Source organism: Neofelis nebulosa, chromosome 9 (assembly GCF_028018385.1).
Source record: "Neofelis nebulosa isolate mNeoNeb1 chromosome 9, mNeoNeb1.pri, whole genome shotgun sequence".
Classification (NCBI taxonomy): Eukaryota; Metazoa; Chordata; class Mammalia; order Carnivora; family Felidae; genus Neofelis; species Neofelis nebulosa.
The window spans coordinates 117343770-117363828 of record NC_080790.1 but is presented as its reverse complement, the minus strand read 5'-3'; the positions used below and the strand labels follow the sequence as shown (position 1 = coordinate 117363828).

Genomic DNA, 20059 nt, shown 5'->3' with positions numbered 1-20059 from the left:
CCAGGACTGGAGTTGGGTTAGGCTATTCGTGTTCCGGACCCCAGGACCGGTAGGACCCAGAGGGGCGTGGGATCCGAGCTCAGGCTGTCAGAGCAGGGACAGTTCTTTGTGGAGGGCGGGGGTGGAGTGTTGATTAGGAATATTAGAAATGGGGGCCCTTTGGAGGCCGGTGCGACTATCAGACTTGGACAGTTCTCAGAGTCGCGGGTGCGAATTCCAAGTCCCGTATGACTCCCAAGAGACTGAGGACATATGTTCTCCTACCATATTCTACTCCCAGTTGGGGAGAGCAACAGAAAATAGGAAGACTTTTATGAGGGAGAGGGAAAAGAGAGACTGAGGTTTGGGTGCAGGAGTTGGTCAGCAAATGGGGTGCCCAGTGTGGAGCTGGTTGGCAAGAAGAAAGAGCCTCCATCAACTTAATGGAGTTTGTGTCTTTAAAAGGAGGGACCAGTCTGTTTGTGGGTGGTGACCCAAGGTGTCTTCCCAGGAAGAGGACAGCCCACTGTTTTAAGAGCAGGGTCACCTGGGGAGGTCATCAGAAAGGCCTTGAGGCCAGTAAGAATGGTGAAGAAAAATCAGTGTGTAGAAACTACAAGGGTCTTAGAGATCATGTAACAATTTCGGGTCATGTAATGATTTTAGCTGAGACCTAGAAAGGTAAAGTTGACTCCTCCAGATCTTACAGGTTCCTGGAAGAGGAGGTCTGCTGCCTCCTTATTCAACAGACTGGCTTAAAGGAATTTGTTAGCTGTGAGAAAAGTGTTAAGGCAAGCTCAGCAGCATGTATCGAAGAACTGTTAATGGGTTTTGTTTTGATAGTTTGTCAGTACAAAGACTGAAAGGGGATACAAAGAAGGATAGGTAACCAGCTATTTGATAATTTCTAGCCCACCTCCATTTGTGCAAAGAAGTTATCTTCAGGACCTTTTTGACTTTGAACTTGGAGTTTTAAGAGATGCTCCTTCTGTTCTAGGTGTTTATTATGTAGGAAAGGGACATAGAAAGCCTAAAAAGATAACAGTGAACAATCATGTACACCCAAGATCTGTATCATGATCAAACTTCAATTAAAGTTTGATCAAGATAGAGAGGAATTCAAAGTTCATATGGGTTATGGAATAGTTCTGTCATGCAAATTTCATGCACATCTATCATGAGATAGTAGACCCAGGGCTCCCATAAAATCAAAAAGGTTATGAAGATGTTTATAGTAGTAAGATTTTCTATGTTCAATGAGTATACACAATACTACATACAGTATCAAGATTAATTTATTCTGAGTCTTTCTAATGCATGAAGACCTAACTAGTGGGCATCTAGGGAAGCTGCTCAGGATAATAATAACCCCTCCCAAAATAATAGTTTTAATTGCATTAAACAAAATACACTGGATTATAGAGAAAGCCATTGTATTGAAATACCAAAATATACAAATTATAAAATAGTATGGATATACTTTATCAATACATTAAGAAATCAGATCTAGTGACAGGTCTGATAATTACAAATTTTAAACACGATGAGCATAAATAATACTTTAAGATATCAGCAACAATTGTAATATGATGTAAAGGTATCTGTGATAACTGACAGAGTGACAGATACTGCTAATACTAGAGTAGTGTGTTGCCTACAATTCATTTTTGAAGAAAATTGTAACTTTCAATTAGAAGTTAGTGAAAATAAGGAAGTAATTTTTCTTTTTCTCCCTATCCAAGTTCACAGACCCCTCTGAATTCTACCTGTGAATCCCATCTATGAACCCCAGGTTAAGAAACCCTTCCGCTACCACCAAGCATGTCTTCCATTCAGCAGACAATTACTGTGCACTAAGACACGTCAAGCGTTATTATGCCAGGCTCTGAGGATTGAAAGGTCTTTAAAGCAGGATCTTTTCATTTCAGATATTCAGTCTCGTGAGAGAAATGAACATACCAACAATGCTATTTCAGGATGGTGAATGCCAAAGGAGTATCAAAAGTTGTAAAAACACAAGAGGTGGGCACATTTCGGTTCTAAGAATCAGGGAAGGTTTTGTGAAGGGAGATACTTGAGATGTGTCCTGAAAGGTGGAGGAGTTTGCCAGATGGAGAGTTGGAGAGAAGAGCTTTCTATGTAAGGCATGCACTTTCAGGGAATACAATTGAATGTGGCTGAAGCACAGTATGTGTGTGGATCAAGTGGTTAAAGATGAGATGGAAATGTTGTTTGGTTGTCCTGCTTGTAAAGGACTTTATTAAAGGACTGAATCTTTAGCTGATAGGGAGGCATTCAACATTTCCAAGGAGGAGAATGTATGATTAGGATTAATTTTTAGGAGATAAGTGGATGAAGAGTGGACTGGAGAGCAGGGAAGAAGTAATGAGGGCCTAGTTAAGGCAGAGGCAGTCAGCTTTGAGCAAAGTTAGAATTTTTAGGTGTTGATAATATTGCACATGGTAAGAGAGAAGGAATATTTTAGATTGGGATGGTGGCTGTCAAGTTAAAAAAGGGATGAAAGGAAAATGAAGTGAGAATTGTCACAGGTAATAAGGGAGATGATTTTTGGGGATAGAATAACAGACTTCTGGAAACCATTGCAAAGCTGGCAAGTGTGGTACAGTTTTTGTTTAAAGAAATCAAAGGTAAGTGTCAGCAGACATAAGAAGCAGGGAAAGTATTCCTAGAGTGTAGGAGAACCACAACTGTCTACATCAGGGGTCAGCAAACTATGGTCAGTGTCAAATCTGGTAGAGTTACTCATTTACATATTGTCTTTGGCTGCTTTCACTCTACCAAAGGCAGAGTTGAGTAGTTTTACAGAGAATATATAGTTTTCAAAGCTGAAAATATTTATTGTCTGTCTCTTTACCAAAGATGCTTGCCAATCTCTGATCAGTGTCTGAAGATTGGATGTTCAACTTCTGTTTTGTCATTTCTAGTTCTTATATAATGGAGAATAACCATTTTGACTTTGTCCTTCCGGCTGGGTCACCCATGCTCTGTATATCTGCAGTATGACAAAGACCCCTGAATATTTTATATCAGTCAGTGATCCCAAGGTCTGTTCTGGGGTCTGCTGTGCGGCAAATGTGGTAGTAACAGGTTTTCACAACTCAGACCATGCTTGTTTTGGCATATTCTCATTGGGTTGTCTTTTTAGAAAGATTTCTTTATATTTTCTGATTAGTAATCCTTTGTTGGTTACATGTATCATAGAGATCATTTCCCAGTTGCTCATCTTAAAAAAATTTTTTTTAATGTTTGTTGTTGAGAGAGAGAGTGTGAACAGGGGAGAGGCAGAGAGAGAGAGAGAGAGAGAGAGAGAGAGAATGTGAAACAGGTTCTAGGCTCTGAGCTGTCAGCACAGAGCCCAACATGGGGCTCAAGCAGCGAGATCATGACCTGAGCTGAAGTCAGATGCTTAACCGACTGAGCCACTCAGATGCCCCATAAATCTCTCTCTTTTGTTAAAAGAGGTTCTGAATTTTAATAAAGTCAAATTTATCAATCTTCCTGCAAGATTTTGAAATTATTCTTTATATTATCTTCTTGAATCTTCACTGTTTTTCCTTTGATGTTTAGATCTCTAATCTATCTGGAATTGACTCTTGTGTGTGATGTGAGGTAGGGTCCAGTTTCATTTTTTTTTTCCTATGTATAACCAATTATCCCAGCATCAATTTAAAAAAACAAAACAAAACAGTGTTTTTAATGTTTTAATTTATCTTTGAGACAAAGAGAGCACGAGTGGGAGAGGGGTCTAGAGAGCCAGAGACACAGAATTCCAAGCAGGCTCCAGGCTCTGAGCTGTCACCACAGAGCCCAATGACGCAGGGCTCGAACTTATGAGCTGTGAGGTCATGACCTGAGCCAAAGTTGGACACTTAACCAACTGAGCCACCCAGGCGGTCCCAGCACCATATTTAAAAAAAAAAAATTTTTAATGTTTGTCTATTTTGAGAGAGAGAGAGACACGGAGTGTGAGTGAGAAGGGGCAGACACAGAATCCAGAGTAGGCTCTAGGCTCTGAACTGTCAGCACAGAGCCCAACATGGGGCTGAAACTCACGAACTGTGAAATCATGGTGTGAGCCAAAGTCAGATGCTTTACTGACTGAGGTGTCCCCCACCCCACCATTTGTTGAAGAGCACTTTGTTTTCAAATTGTGTGCTCTTTTGGTGGAGTCTGTCTGAGGTCCTAATTCCAACTGTGCTGCTTGCTAATTGTGTGACGTTGGACAAGTTGGGTAACCTCTTTGTGCCTTCGTTTCCTCAGCTTTTATTTATTTATTTATTTGTTTGTTTGTTTGTTTATTTATTTAGCCCAACGTGGGACTTGAACTCATCACTGCAAGATCCGAGTCTCATGCTGTACCTACTGAGCCAGCCAGACACCCGATGTTTTCTCAGCTTTTAAAATAAGGACAATAGGGGCACCTGGGTGGCTCAGTTGGTTAAGTGGCCGACTTCAGCTCAGGTCATGATCTCACGGTTCGTGAGTTTGAGCCTTGCATTGGGCTCTGTGCTGACAGCTCGGAGCCTGGAGCCTGCTTTGGATTCTGTGTCTCCCTCTCTCTCTGTTCCTCCCCCGCTCGCACTCTGTCTCTCTCTCTCAAAAATAAATAAAGATTTAAAAAAATGTTTAAAAAAATAAGTAAAATAAAATAAAATAAGGATAATAGTATTTATCTCATAGAATTGTGAAGATTAAGTGAGTTAGTTCATGTAACGTGTGGAACAGTATGGCACCTAGAAAATGCTCAATAATGTTAGCTGTTACTTAGCATTCTTGTTCATTTCTGATGTCTAGCACCTGGTACAGAGTAGGGGTTTAATGTACTCAACTGAGTTGTCTGTCTTAACTTGGTTTTCAGGTCAAGACAGAATGGTTGAGAGGTAGGCTGAATCTCAACAGGAAATGCTTCCAGTTGCTGCTTAGTTTTAGCTGCTGCCTCAGACTATCTGCTGGGAAGGAACTCCTCTTAGCCCATCACTTCTTTTGCAGAGAACTTCTGTAACAGAGGATGCAAACCAGCAGCCTGTGGTTGGATTTGACCTGCAGACAGACATGTTTTGTTTGGCCAAAATTTACACAGATTTCTGACTTTGTGACTTTTCTTGAAATTTTGGAAGATCTGTTAACACAAACTCCTATTCTCTCATAGCAACACAGTGAAAGCTAAAGCTTTTAGGTGTGATGTGTGTTTCCTTGTGCTCTGTGGTCCTCACTGCTTTCTTGCTTTGCTCATTTACTTTTATTGCCCTGTAGGCATTCTGGTTCTTACTTCACTGAGATTTTAAATATTCTCTCTCTTAAACCAATAAATGATATGTTGGGATGAGGGTTGGGATGGCCAGAAATTGACAGATGAGTTTGTGGGCAGGTAAAAACCAAAGTCTGTTTATAAGGATGAGTCATTTTTGATCAAAATGAATAAAATGATAAGTGAAATTAAAAGATGAGGTGTAATTAATTTCAAATTGCTGAATACTTAGGTATCTATTGTGCACTGGGTATAGAAATTACCACATTTGTGGTAGCAAAAAAACTAGCTGGCCAGCTTTATGAAACATTGCAGAAGAGATCTTTTTAATTGTGATATGGAGCTGTTTTCCAAGAGAGTGGTTGGATGAAAGAGGAAAAACAGGAATTCATTCATTTGCCAAACATTTATTGAGCCCTACCCTGTATATTAGGCTAGAACTCTGCAAGATACAAAGATAATTCTAGTCAGAGTTTAAATGTCCTGTGGAGTATGGGTAATGTGTTACGAAGTTGGGATATCAAAGAATGGTACCTGAAAGAGGTAGCCTTTGAGTGGAGCTGCCAAGAATGTAAGGATCTTTTTGGTTTTATTTTTTATTTTTTATTTTCAATGTTTGTTTATTTTTGAGAGAGAGAGTATGCGCGTGCACAAGCAGAGGAGGGGCAGGGAAAGACCGAGACAGAGAATCCGAAGCAGGCTCCTTGCTGTGAGTGCAAAGCCTGACATGGGGCTGAAACCCATAAACTGAACCATGAGATTGTGACCTGAGCCGAAGTCTGGCACTCAACCAACTGAGCCACCCAGGTGCCCCAAGAATGGTTAGGATCCTAATACTTGGAGACGAGACCGATTTTCCAGGCTGAATGAAAGCATGAGTGTGGAGATGTGTGCTTAGGAGTTAGTAAAGAGTCCAGTTTGGCTGGAGAACAGGATCGTTACAGGGCTGTTGTTGGAGTTCAGTCTGGAAGTGGAGATTGAACAACAATAGCAATAATAATAGCAGTAGTAGGTCACATTTTTTGCTTGCATACTGTTTGCCAGATAACTTGCCAAGCATTTAGTAAGTAGTATTTCTTTTAATCCTCACAACAACTCTGTGAGATAGGCATTATTTTTTATGGCTTTTTAAAAATAAACTGAGGAAAAGAACTAACAATTGATGGAGAAAGAATTTGAGTCTAATTCCCAGTCCTGTGTTAGTCCCTGTATAGTATATATACAGCTTAATCAGGGAAGGCTTTGAATCCTTTTCAGTTTCTGGCTGGGAAGTTTGGACTTGATTAACTAAGTAATAGGGAGTCATCAAAAGTTTTTAGCTATATGGTGACATAATGAAACCTGCACAGTAGGAAAGTAAGCCTGGTAGTGAAGTATAGGAACAGCATGGGGAGAAAGGAGAAATACTGACAGCCAGTTTACTCTCCACCTCCTCACTAGATTCAGTGCTTCTTCATATCTGGCCCTGTGTCTGTCCTCCCCTTCCTTCAGCTCCGCTGCCTACCTATTGTGTTGTCTCACAGATTTATTTTTAAAAATGTAATCTTTCCCTACCTCACCTTATTCTAAAAAGGACTTGAGGTGGCTGTCTAGGAACTCAATAAAAGCATTTGCTGAGTTAATTTATAAATGACCAGAAGTATAGGTAGGTGTGTATATAAAGGGACTATGACTTTTTTGGACAGAGTAATGCAGCTCTAGAATTTGGTGATAAGCTATATTTTATGTATAAACCCTATGAAGCAAAAGCCTGGAACCACATCTTCTTTAACTTGTGAATGATTATATTCTGTGTCAGATAGAATATTAATGCTCAGTTAATATTAACTATATCAGTTAAAAAGCTAAACTTACAGAAACAGAGAATGGTGGTTGCCAGGGGATGGGATAGGGGAAATGGGAATATGTTGGTCAAAGCATAGAGACTTCCAGCTGTAAGATGAGTAAATTCTGAGGACCTAGAGTACATCACGGTGACTATAGTTAACAATAATGTATTATATACTTGAAAGTTGCAGAAAGAGTAGATTAGATCTTAAATGTTTTTGCCACACACCAAAAAAAAAAAAAAAGTGTGTGAGGTGATGGATGTATTAACTAACCTTATTGTGGTAATCATTTTGCAGTATATATGTGTATCCATCTCATTGTACATTTTATTTATTTATTTTTTAATGTTTATATTTTGAGAGGGGCGGGGAGGGAGAGAGGATGAGCAGGGGAGGGGCAGAGAGACGGAGACAGAATCTGAAGCAGGCTTCAGGCTGTGAGCTGTCAGAACAGAGCCCGACTTGGGACTCAAACTCACAAGCTGTGAGATCATGACCTGAGCTGAAGTAGGCTGCTTGACCGACTGAGCCAGCCAGGCGCCCCTCATTGTACATTTTAAACTAACACAATGCTGTATGTTGATTATATCTCAATAAAGCTGGGGGGAAAGATCTTTGTCAGCTAATAATATTAATGATCACCAAATTCGGAGGGCATTCATACTTTAAATATTTAGGTTCGTATTTACCATTGACTAGCTACAACCACCGCCTCCCCCAACACATACAAAGAGGCAACAAAAGTTCCCACTAACTCTTACCTTTACCAATATTGAACCTGTTGAATATTAGTTCCATAGTACCATTTATGTATATTTTCTAAAGACCAGACAGCAGCAGTTTCTCACAGGAAGAAATAGTTGCAAATTTGTGAATCAGATTCTTATTTTGGATTTTACAGAGGGAAATTGTTCATTAGGTAAAGTCCCTTGCCGTAAATTTAAATATTATATGAAAGTAAGGCTGTGTCCCTTCTATAAAATACAGACTTAAAAAGTTCAAACACTTGGAGAAATCAAAGATGTTGTGGTTAACCACCAAATGCTGGTACAGGGGAGAAGAGTTTTAGGTAAACCAACATCTGACTAGACATAATAAGAGACAGATCAATAGACCTAAATAATGGATTTGTTAAATAAGTATTCTTTCCCATTGTAGATATTAACTAACAGCAGTATATGCATATACACGTAAGCACATATCGGTATGAATTATAATGATATAACTGGTATAAATTCAAATCTAGTAATGCTTCATAAAAGAAAATGAGCCTTCAACTGAGTTCTTTTAGATTGTGTTCAAGTGTTCAGTGCATGTGGAGATGACTCATTCAGAAGCATCATGATCAGAACAATTAAGTGTGGAAGAAAATGTGATTATGATAGTATATGTTGACTGCCTACCAGTGTTGAGAAGTATATCCAGTTAATGAGTAATTAGTTTCTGCCTTCCAGGAAACTAATTAATCTGAGAATGTGATATGAACATAAATAAAAAGGTGGGGGAGCATAAATGTTTTAAACGAGACTATAAGTGCTGTGGAAATTCAGGAGAGAGCACCACTACCACTTGGAGAATCAGGGAAGACTTCATGGAAAAGGTGGTATATTAATTTTCTAGGGCTGCTGTAACAGACTACCACAAACTGGGTGACTTAAAACAACAACAATTTATTCTCTTAAAATTCTTTATTCTAGAACCTGAATTCAAGGTGTCAGCAGGGACATGTTCTCTCTGAGGCTTACAGTAGAATCTTTCCTTGCCTTTTTCTGGCTTGCATCAATTCTTAGTATTTCTTGATTTGCAGCTACATCACTTCAGTCTCTGCCTTTGTTGCCACATGGTGTTCTCCCTGTGTATCTCTCTGTGTCCAAATTTCTCTCTTATAAAGACACCAGTCATAATTGGATTAAGGGCCTACACCCTACTCCAATATGACCTCATGTATACTAGTTACATCTGCAGTGACCCTATTTCCAAATCTACATTCTGGGATACTGGGGGTTAGAACTTTAATGTATCTTTTTGTGGGACACAGTTCAACCCGTAACAGGTGGCATGATACAGAGATGATACAGAGGTATTAAATTAAAATTTATTAAATAAATAGAAGGGTAAGATTGCAGTGAGTTAAGGAGAGAAGAACCAAGTGCATGATGGACATAGGAAAGCATAAGGAATATTTAGAAAATGAAATAGTGAGAAGTCTGTTTTGCTGGTGTGTTGAGCTATGGGGAGATGAAGCCAGAGTAGTTGGTTGAGCCCTAGCTGCCAGATCTAGGAAGGACATTCAGATGTTGAGTGGGTAGTGTGTGGGAACAGGATGGAACTGCAGAATTTTGAAATGGTGGGTAACTGATTCAAGCTTTGGATAGGTAATTCAAGCTTTAGGGAGATTTTGTGATCAAGTGATCATGGATAAGTAGACACCCTGAAGAAAAACAGATGGTCGATGATTTAACACACCCAGCCTTCCTCATTTGCTCAGGACAGTCAGGAAATTCCTCTTTTGTAAAAAACAGCAATAACAGAAACACCACAACAAACTTTGAGGGTTTCATTAGCCTCTTGCTCAGCCATCTGTGGACACTGAGATACATCAGCTTTTTAGGATCTCTGTTCAGAAGCCTGACCATGAATTTCAGTATTAATAATCATGTCACTATTTTCTTTCAAACTTTTCTTCAAAATCACCTCTTTTCTGTCCTTTTTTTTTTTTATCTTTTGATTTTTCTCAAAACTCTCTTTGGTTTTCCGTCTTTTTTAAACATCTGACTAATGGAAAGAATTGAGTAAAATTATGTACTGTCCAAGACAATGATACACTTTTTTTCTGTGTCCTCTTAATGATAGTTTTGGTGACTTTTGCCCACAGTAGGACTTTATTCATATTGTGAATGCATTCAATCTGTGGTCAACAGTAGAGCTCAGGTGCTTTTCCTTATTTGTCTCTAGGTAGTTCTTCCTGATTGTGTATTTGCATTGTTCATATAATCTCGTAAGAGCCTATGTCCCCATGAAGTTTTAAAAATTGTGTTTAGGGGCGCCTGGGTGGCTCAGTCGGTTGAGTGTCCGACTTCAGCTCAGGTCATCATCTCACAGCTAGTGAGTTCAAGCCCCGCATCAGGGCTCTGTGCTGACAGCTCGGGGCCTGGAGCCTGCTTCGGATTCTGTGTCTCCCTCTCTCTCTGCCCCTAACCCACTTACATTCTGTCTCTGTCTCTCTCAAAAATAAATAAACATTAGAAAAGTTAAAAAAAAAAATTGTGTTTATTACAAGCACATAACTTTTTGCTTATTAGCATATATGCAGTCTTTGTAAATTTAATTCTTACAGTTTTTAAAAAAATTTTTTTAATGTTTATTTATTTTTGAGAGAGAGAGAGGGGGAGAGAGGGAGAGAAAATGAGTGGGGAGGGGCAGAAAGAGAGAGAGACACAGAATCCAAAGCAGGCTCCAGGCTCTGAGCTGTCAGCACAGAGCCTGACACGGAGCTTGAACCCACAGACTGTGAGATCATGACCCGAGTTGAAGTCGGACGCTCAACCTACTGAGCCACCCAGGCGCCCCATAATTCTTACAGTTTTTAATAGTCTTTTTATTTGGCAATATATTGAGGTACTTTTCACATGTCTCTATAGTTATTTTTAATGGATACATAATAACCAAAATTTAAATACTCTCTGTTTATTTGGGTGAGTTCCAGTTTGTTTTTATTTTTGGTTTGTAATTCTCATTTATATTTCTATAACATCTTACTATAAAACTTTTTCCCCCAATTTTATTTTAGAATATATTCTCTAAAATGATTCAGTTTGGTCTAAGGATCATCACTTTTTAGCCATTTTGTCAGCTTATTCTTTAGAATAACTACCAGTTTATATTGATACTAGCCATTAGTTGTTGTTGGATTTTATAAATTTTGTCTTCTAGTATAATAGTGGTACCTCACAGTTTGTTGGGTTTTAAGATACTTTAAATGTTTTCTTATGAAAAATTTCAAACGTACAGATAAAACCCCTGAATTAGTAGAATAAACACCCTTATACCTGCCACATATGTTCAACATGTAGCCATATGCTCAATGGTATACTTATGTTAAACTTTAAAAAAAAAAGACATCATCAAACTATGCCTTTAAACATTTTAGCATGCATCTCTTACAAATACATTCTTCGCATACAGTACCTTTATCACACCTAACAAATTATCAATAATTCCTTAATGTTATCTAACATTGAGTCTGTATTTGTTTCCCTCCTTGTCTCCAAAACGACTTTTTATAGCTGACTTGTTCAAAGGACCACGCACTACATTTGCATCTATTTATGTAGATGTAGTATTTTACAAATCTGGAATAGTTGCCATTCCTTGTCTGCTTCCTCACCTTTTGTTTTTTTTGTTTTGTTTTGTTCATGGCATTGATTTGTTGACACCAGAGCAGTTTTGTTTAATGCTCCACATTCTGGATTTATCTGATTGTTTTCTTTGTGACATTTGTTCCTTATATTTCCCTAAACTGGAAGGTTTGAAGACCAGATCTGAGCTGAACATTTTGGCAAAAATACCTAAATATTCCTCACAAGGCATCATATTACAAGCTACACAAATGTCTAGTTGTCCCATTGTTGATAACTTTGATCAGAGGTTTAAGGTTGTGACTTCCATATCTCTCGATTATGAAATTGCCCTTTTTCTTCTGTGACTAGCAAATATATTTTTTACTTTTATCAATGATGGGTATTTTTTTTAACTTCTTTGAGTTAGTTTTCTTTATCATTTGACCATTTGTTCCATGTAGATTTGGTATTATCCTTTTAAGTTTGTACTGTGTATTTAAAAATTGTATTCAGTATAACAAATAATGCATTGTTATGATAGATAAATTTCAAGTTTCAAAATATAGCTGAAATCCAATATAACCAAAAAAAAGATACAGATTTCAAATATATAATAGGGGGCATTTGTTTGACAAGATTTTGTGATGAGTCATGTTTCCTTTTAAAAAAAAAAAAACATTCCAAGCAGACAAATCTAAAAAACATAAACTCTTGAATCAAAAATTTCTTTTATTTTTCTTTTTGAAATGGAGGTAAATCTCAAATTTATAAAAGTTGGATTTACATTTGTTTTTCCATACCCACCCAAAAAGCACCCAGAATTTATTTCTTATTCTGTGAGTGTTTCATTCGGTGGTCTTTTTTATACACCCATTTTTTTTTTTTTTTTAATTTTTTTTTCAACGCTTTTTATTTATTTTTGGGACAGAGAGAGACAGAGCATGAACGGGGGAGGGGCAGAGAGAGAGGGAGACACAGAATCGGAAACAGGCTCCAGGCTCTGAGCCATCAGCCCAGAGCCTGACGCGGGGCTCGAACTCACGGACCGCGAGATCGTGACCTGGCTGAAGTTGGACGCTTAACCGACTGCGCCACCCAGGCGCCCCTACACCCATTTTTATCAATTTTAAATTGTTATTCCTTTTCCTATTACAGATATTTTTCTTAATTCTTTCCTGTTATGAATTATACTCAAATAGGATTTTCCTTTCAAACCACAACTTTTTAAATGCCCAACATGGCATTTTCTCTCTTAGTAAGATTATCATGATGCCATACACATTATTCTACAAATTCTGTTTATTTTTTTACTTTTTAGGATATACATTTAATTCTATGTCATTAAACAGATATCAAATTCACTTTTTTCTAGCTGCATAATATTTCATTTATGTAGGTTTCTGAAGTGTCGTCAGGTTGTTTCTGATTTTATTTTCCCCATCACAAACTGTGAACATCCTTGTGCATACATCTTTAAGAAATGGAGCTTTTACTTCTGTAGGATAAATCCCAAACATGGGCTAAAAGATAAGCTTATTTCAGTATTATGAACTGCCAGGTTATTTTCCATAAAGGTTGTTGCATTTCTTATTCTCACTGGCACTGGATATTAGGTATCTTTTTAGTCTTTGCCAGTCAGCTGGGTGAAAAGAGTTTTCTTATTTTTATTTTCATTTCCCTGACCATTAATACATTGTATACATTCATTGGACATTTGTATTCCATATTCTACAGATTCCCTTTACCAATTCTTTACTTATTTTTCTCTTGGGTTGTTAATTTTTTACTTTTTAATCAACTTGCTGGCACTTTTGTGTATTTAGAATATTAACCCCTTTTTGTCACATGGTACAATTATCCCAGTCTATCAGTTGGCTTTTGACTTTGTGGTTTCTTTTGACACATAGACTATTTTAATTTTTACCTGTTCATGTCTGTCAGACTTTTTCTCTAATTACTCCTGGATTCATGTCTTGCTCATCACTACCCCACTAATGAATTTTTATTTTATTTCTATATGTTTTTTAATTAAAAAAATTTTTTTTAAGTTTATTTATTTAGAGAGAGAGAGAGCACAAGTGGGGGAGGAAGAGAGAAGGAGAGGGAGAGAATCCCAAGTAGGCTCCATGCTGTCAGTGCAGAGCCCAATGTGGCTACTTTGAATGCTATACCTGTGATTGAAAATATTAGTAATAGTGTATTCACCTACAGTTCTGTCTATAGGTTTGCTAAATGATTATATCTGGGTCATCAGTAATGATGAAATGGTAACTACAGAATTTAAAAGCCGATCTTAGGATTTCAGTGTTTGATTTTAAACGTGACAATTTGGGGCACCTGGGGGGCTTGGTCGGTTGAGCATCCGGCTTCGACTCAGGTCATGATCTCACACTCGTGGGTTCGAGCCCCGTGTTGGGCTCTGTGCTGACAGCTCAGATCCTGGAGCCTGCTCTGGATACTCTGTCTCCCTCTCTCTCTGCCCCTTCCCTGCACGCACCGTGTGCGTGTGTGTGCGTGTGTGTGTCTCTTTCTCTCAAAATAAATGAACATAATAATAAAAAATAAATAAATAAAAGTAACAATTTGAGGGGTGCCTGGGTGGCTCAGTTGGTTAAGCATCTGACTTTGGCTCAGGACATGATCTCAAAATTAGTGGGTTTGAGCCCTGCATCAGGCTCTGTGCTGATAGCTCAGAGCCAGGAGCTTGCTTCAGATTCTATCTCTCCCTCCTGCCTCTACCTCTCCCCCACTTGCACTCTGACTCTCTCTCTCTCTCAAAAATAAACAAACATTAAAAAAAATAAAGTGACAATTTGCAGAGCATAAAACAAAAAAGAAAGAAAGAAGAAAAGAAAGAAAAAAGTTTGACAACACGCAACACTCTCATTATGAATGTAAGACCATAGAGGAGAAGAAACACTGGTAGACTCTTTAAAAAAAAAAAAAATTTTTAACGTTTATTTATTATTGAGAGACAGAGAGAGACAGCATGAACATGGGAGGGGCAGAGAGAGGGTGAGACACAGAATCCAAAGCAAGCTCCAGGCTGTCAGCACAGAGCCCAACGTGGGGCTCGAACACAGAAACTGAGAGATCATGACCTGAGCCGAAGTCGGACGCTTAACTGACTGAGCCACCCCAGTGCCCCAACACTGGTAGACTCTTAGATTGATTGCTTAAGGACTTCTGTAACTTAGAGCCCAGATCTTCTGATTTAATTCTATTGGAAACTTAATAGAGGGGAAAAAAAGCCACAGTTCTTTAAAGTCGTCTTCCGTCTTATGGCAAGACTACATTCGTTATTATTATTACAACATACTTTTCTAGTGCTTTTACAGTGAACTTTTTTGTAAGGAAGTGTCACATATGAAATGAAAGACTTTCCTACTTCTGACTAAGAAGCTTCAAATTATTCACTCAGGCCTCAATTTTTCCATCAGGATATTGGACTAGATGATTGCCAAGGGCTCTCTAGTTCATACGCTAAGATTCTCATCAAGTAATTTTTAGAGAATTTTTTAGTAGTTCCTGTATTGTAGGATTTGATCAACTTTTTTTTTTTTTTAATATTTTTAATGTTTTTATTTATTTTTGAGACACAGAGAGACAGAGCATGAACGGGGGAGGGTCAGAGAGAGGGAGACACAGAATCTGAAACAGGCTCCAGGCTCTGAGCTGTCAGCACAGAGCCCGACGCGGGGCTCGAACTCACGGAACGTGAGATTATGACCTGAGCTGAAGTCGGCCGCCCAACCGACTGAGCCACCCAGGCGCCCCTTTGATCAACTTTTCAATGTCATTTGTATTTTAGAGCATGGATTAAAAGACTAGTACTCTAAACCTGTGTTATTTTTTGACTACAGCTTTATTAGGCCTAAAAGGACACAGTGGTATTCATTGTTAGAACATGATATAGAAAGTAGTTTTTCTCTAAATTTTACATTATCCACCTATCATGGCATCTAACAATATGGGGAGAATCTCTTTGAGCCTCTGACTTATTTTGTTGGTTTATATTGTGCTCAATTAACTTAACTATATTTGTGTTAGAATGAGTTCTAGGAATCTCAAATTTCATATTTCACAGATTTATCTTTAGCTTCTTATATTACACTGTCAGAATTGAAGTTTAAAAATTAATGTTAATATTCCCTAATCTCTTAAGTTGTCTATTATGCCTACTAGGAGCAAACCAATTGTTGCTACAGTATTGAAATGCCAGTCTCTTTGACAGGCATTTTGTGGATCCTTTCAGGGTACTAAGTTTTTATGATTTGAGGTGCCTTATTTATGCAGTAGATAGCGTGTCAGTCTCATAAATTTCTATGATTTGACTGGAGGTTTGCATAAATTTTCCCATGGGAGCCCTGGACTTAGAAACAGGAAGCATGTAAAAGTTTTATAACAGATTCACGAGGTATGGGGAGGATGGGATTGGATCTTTAGTTATGCCAAGGCAAATGTTTTTTGACAGTTCACATTTAACTGTTTATTCAGATACTTTTTAAATGCCTAATAAATTATCCTGAAACATTTAGGTCTGTGTGGTTAACAGGCCAACTTAATTTTAAGTACTTATAAGTATAATATCCAGATTTAGGCATTCATAAAAATGTTCTTTAAATTTCTCATTATACAGAATTTTTGTTTCTTCTATAGTAACTTTGGGAGCAAGAAAATACCTACCTTACCTGGTACATAGTAAGCGGTTGCTAAAGGATAGTTGAATAAATGCATCCATTGAAAGTATTCAAATTATAGATTAGAAATTATGAGGGACTTCTCTACACATATTTTCTATTTAAAAAATAACTCATGGGGGAACCTGGCTGGCTCAGTTGGTAGAGTGTGCAACTCATGATCTCGAGGTTGTGAGGTTGAGCCCTGCGTTGGGTATAGAGATTACTTAAAAAGGAAAAAAAAAAAAGGAAATAACTCATGGTCTGTAAGTTTGAAATGATTTCAAAATATTAAGTTAAAAAAACTCATGCAAAAGAGTCTCTTGGTAAAGTATTGAGGGTGTTATTACTAGCCATCTTTGAGAAGGAAGGGTCTTGCACCTAGACAACAAATCTGGAAGATTTATATTTGGCACAAGCTGAAGATATGCTTGTGTTTATGAGGCAGAATCCAGAAGAAGTCTAGGATTCTTATTTTACAGAGCTGTTTATTTTTTTAATTGAAGTATAGTTGACACACAATGTGATATTAGTTTCAGGTGTACATCACAGTGATTTGACAACTCTATATGCTGTGCCATGTTTACCACAAGTGTAGTAGCCATCTGTCACCATAAAACTCTATTACAATACCATTGACTATATTCCTTATGGTGTACCTTTCATCTCCATGACTTATTCATTCCATAACTGGAAACCTGTACCTCCCACTCCCCTTCACCCATTTTGCCCACTCGTCCCACCCCCATTACAAAGCTATTTAAAACATTCAAATAGAGATATTCATTGGTTAAAGTGAAAGCATATAGAATAATAATTAAATTTCTTGGTAAATAGTCCTTGAGTTTTCTTAAACCTGGAAGGAGCTCAAGATTCTGTTCAGCTTTAGCTTAGTGATCCATCTTCTCATTTTATAGTTTAGAAATCTTAGGTCCAGAGAGATTATATCCTGCCAGTCATACAAGGGAAGGTTACTACTAGAATTTGAGGCACACTTACCCTGCCATGCTTAGCCCAGCCCTCTTTCCATTCTGTCACCCTGGGTTTCACTATCATAAAATAATGCTAATGTCTTTTCTCAAGCTATACCTCGTTAATTTTACTAGTAATCATTTGACATTTGTATTGAAAATATTATTAAAAATGGATTCTGCAGTTAGGAAATCATTGCATGGGCATTAGGCTTTATTTAATTTCCTTATGTGGATAGTGCAGCACCTGTGATGGTGCACAAGTTGTGAACCAGGACGTCTGTATTTTCCATTTTTTTGTTTCCTTATTTGGTTTTGCATTGTCGCTTTTTTAAAATATTTATTTTTGAGGGGCGCCTGGGTGGTGCAGTCGGTTAAGCGTCCGACTTCAGCCAGGTCACGATCTCGCGGTCCGTGAGTTCGAGCCCTGCGTCAGGCTCTGGGCTGATGGCTCGGAGCCTGGAGCCTGTTTCCGATTCTGTGTCTCCCTCTCTCTCTGCCCCTCCCCCGTTCATGCTCTGTCTCTCTCTGTCCAAAAATAAATAAAAAACGTTGAAAAAAAAAAAATTAAAAAAAAAAATATTTATTTTTGAGAGAGAGAGTGTGAAGCGGGGGAGGGACAAAGAGAAAGGGGGACAGAGGATCCAAAGCGGGCTCTGCACTGACAGCAGCAAGCCTGACTGTGGGGCCAAACTCACAGACTACAAAGATCATGACCTGAGCTGAAGTCGGATGCTTGGACACTTGACCAACTGAGCCACCCAGGCACCCCTGCATTGTTATTTGTAATAAAAATTTTTCATAGTGTAAGTAAGAGAATAATGTTAAATTAAAAAGTATATTGGGGCGCTTGGGTGGCGCAGTCGGTTAAGCGTCCGACTTCAGCCAGGTCACGATCTCGCAGTCTGTGAGTTCGAGCCCCGCGTCGGGCTCTGGCCTGATGGCTCGGAGCCTGGAGCCTGTTTCCGATTCTGTGTCTCCCTCTCTCTCTGCCCCTCCCCCGTTCATGCTCTGTCTCTCTCTGTCCCCAAAATAAATAAAAAACGTTGAAAAAAAAATAAAATAAAAAATAAAAAAAAATTAAAATTAAAAAGTATATTATTATCAGAACATTTACAGTTTTACAACAAAGAGTAGGAAAGTGACAAGAAAGACTAAATGTGTAGCTAACTACATGGAAGATCTTGGGCAAATCATGTAACCTTTGTGGGACTGTTTCTGCTACTTACTTCATTAGAATCCTTCAAGGGTTCTGCCCAGTACAGATGTATCCGTTCTTAATATTTGTTAACTCAAGTATAGCACACACAATGCAAAGTGCACAAATCATAAGGATAATGAATTGTAAAATGAACACGCTTGCATAACCACTATTGATGTATTTTGAAAAAGCTTTCTTAATTATTACGAAAGCTTTCCTTTAAAAAAATTACACTGGATTTGAGACTATAGGTAATCTCATGTGTGTTTTTTTAATTTAATTTTTTATTTTTTTAAATTTACATCCAAATTAGTTAGCATATAATGAAACAATGATTTCAGGAGTAGATTCCTTAATGCTCCTTACCCATTTAGCCCATCCCCCCTCCCACAACCCCTCCAGTAACCCTGTTTGTTCTCCATATTTATGAGTCTCTTCTGTTTTGTCCCCCTCCCTGTTTTTGTATTTTTGTTTCCCTTCCCTTATGTTTATCTGTTTTGCCTTTTAAAGTCCTCATATGAGTGAAGTCATATGATTTTTGTCTTTCTCTAATTTCACTTAGCGTAATACCCTCCAGTTCCATCCACGTAATTACAAATGGCAAGATTTCATTTTTGATTGCCAAGTAATACTCCGTTGTGTGTGTGTGTGTGTGTGTGTGTGTGTGTGTGTGTGTATATATATATATACACCCATTTTCTTTATCCATTCATCCATCAATGGACATTTGGGCTCTTTCCATACTTTGGCTATTGTTGATAGTGCTGCTATAAACATGGGGGTGCCTGTGTCCCTTCGAAACAGCACACCTGTATGCTGTGGATAAATACCTAGCAGTGCAATTGCTGGGTCGTAGGGTAGTTCTATTTTTAGTTTTTGGAGGAACCTCCGTACTGTTTTCCAGAGTGGCTGCACCAGCTTGCATTCCCAGATAATCTCATGTCTTTTAACAACACTTTCTAGAGTGAAATTACCAGAAACAGTGATAGAAAGAAGGAATTTGGCCAGTCACAAAAATTTTACTTTGAATAGGCTTATTGGGCTTATACAATTTAGTCTTTTCTTCTGATGTTTCTCTTCTTCCTCTCTGCCCTTTTCTGTCTAGGTCCTGGATGGAATGGAGAGGGGTCCTACTGAACATCTATTATCTTTTCTGAGAGTGGTCAGAGAGTTCTTAAACAGGTCTGTTGTTTATATATAGAATACAAATGCAATCTTGATTTATTAAAAAAAAACAAAACTTGGTTTCAACATAAGAAAAGGATTGACTTAGACATAGAGTTTACTTTTTTAAAAAGAAGGCATTTGATCTCCATGTCCGTGGGGAATTTTAGTTTGATAAGCTGTGTTTGACATGTGAATTGGACCCAAAGCAACAGAATTAAATGAGATCTGCTTATTAGAAAAACACTTTCTTAATAGAAAAGCAAGTGAGTCTTATCTTTTTCAGTTATGTTGAAAATATGGAATATGGCAGAATTCTTTATTGATTTCATGGAAGGTACTAAAGAAAAGGTAAAAAGGTGAATGTCTCAGTTGTCTATGATTCTGGAGGGGAATGGAGGCATGAGTAAATCCAAGAAGGAAAATATTTATTTGGTTCTCTTTCTCATGTTTTCAGAATTCATAACATTGAAAAGAAAAAAAGGTACCTTGCAAATCTTTGATTCAGAGGAAAGCAAGTGTATAGAGTTTTGGTTTATTCTTATTCATCTGTGTCTCTCTAACCATGAATGAACTGTATCATTTAGACAGATGAAAACCATAGCTTAGTGATTTCCCAAACTTGTC

At 38.0% G+C, this 20059-nt stretch overlaps 1 protein-coding gene across 7 annotated transcripts in view; it reads left to right on the top strand.

The window, feature by feature from the left end:
- Positions 1-20059, top strand: part of NCOA6 (nuclear receptor coactivator 6) — a 108911-nt gene that overhangs the window by 653 nt on the left and 88199 nt on the right. For 6 of the 7 annotated variants that reach the window (XM_058685366.1, XM_058685364.1, XM_058685363.1 and 3 more), the window contains exon 2: positions 19374-19450. The exons of the other annotated variant lie outside the window; for it this stretch is intronic. The gene's annotated coding sequence lies outside the window, so the exon portion shown is untranslated. The remainder of the gene's footprint in view (positions 1-19373; positions 19451-20059) is intronic. 7 annotated transcript variants of the gene reach the window in all.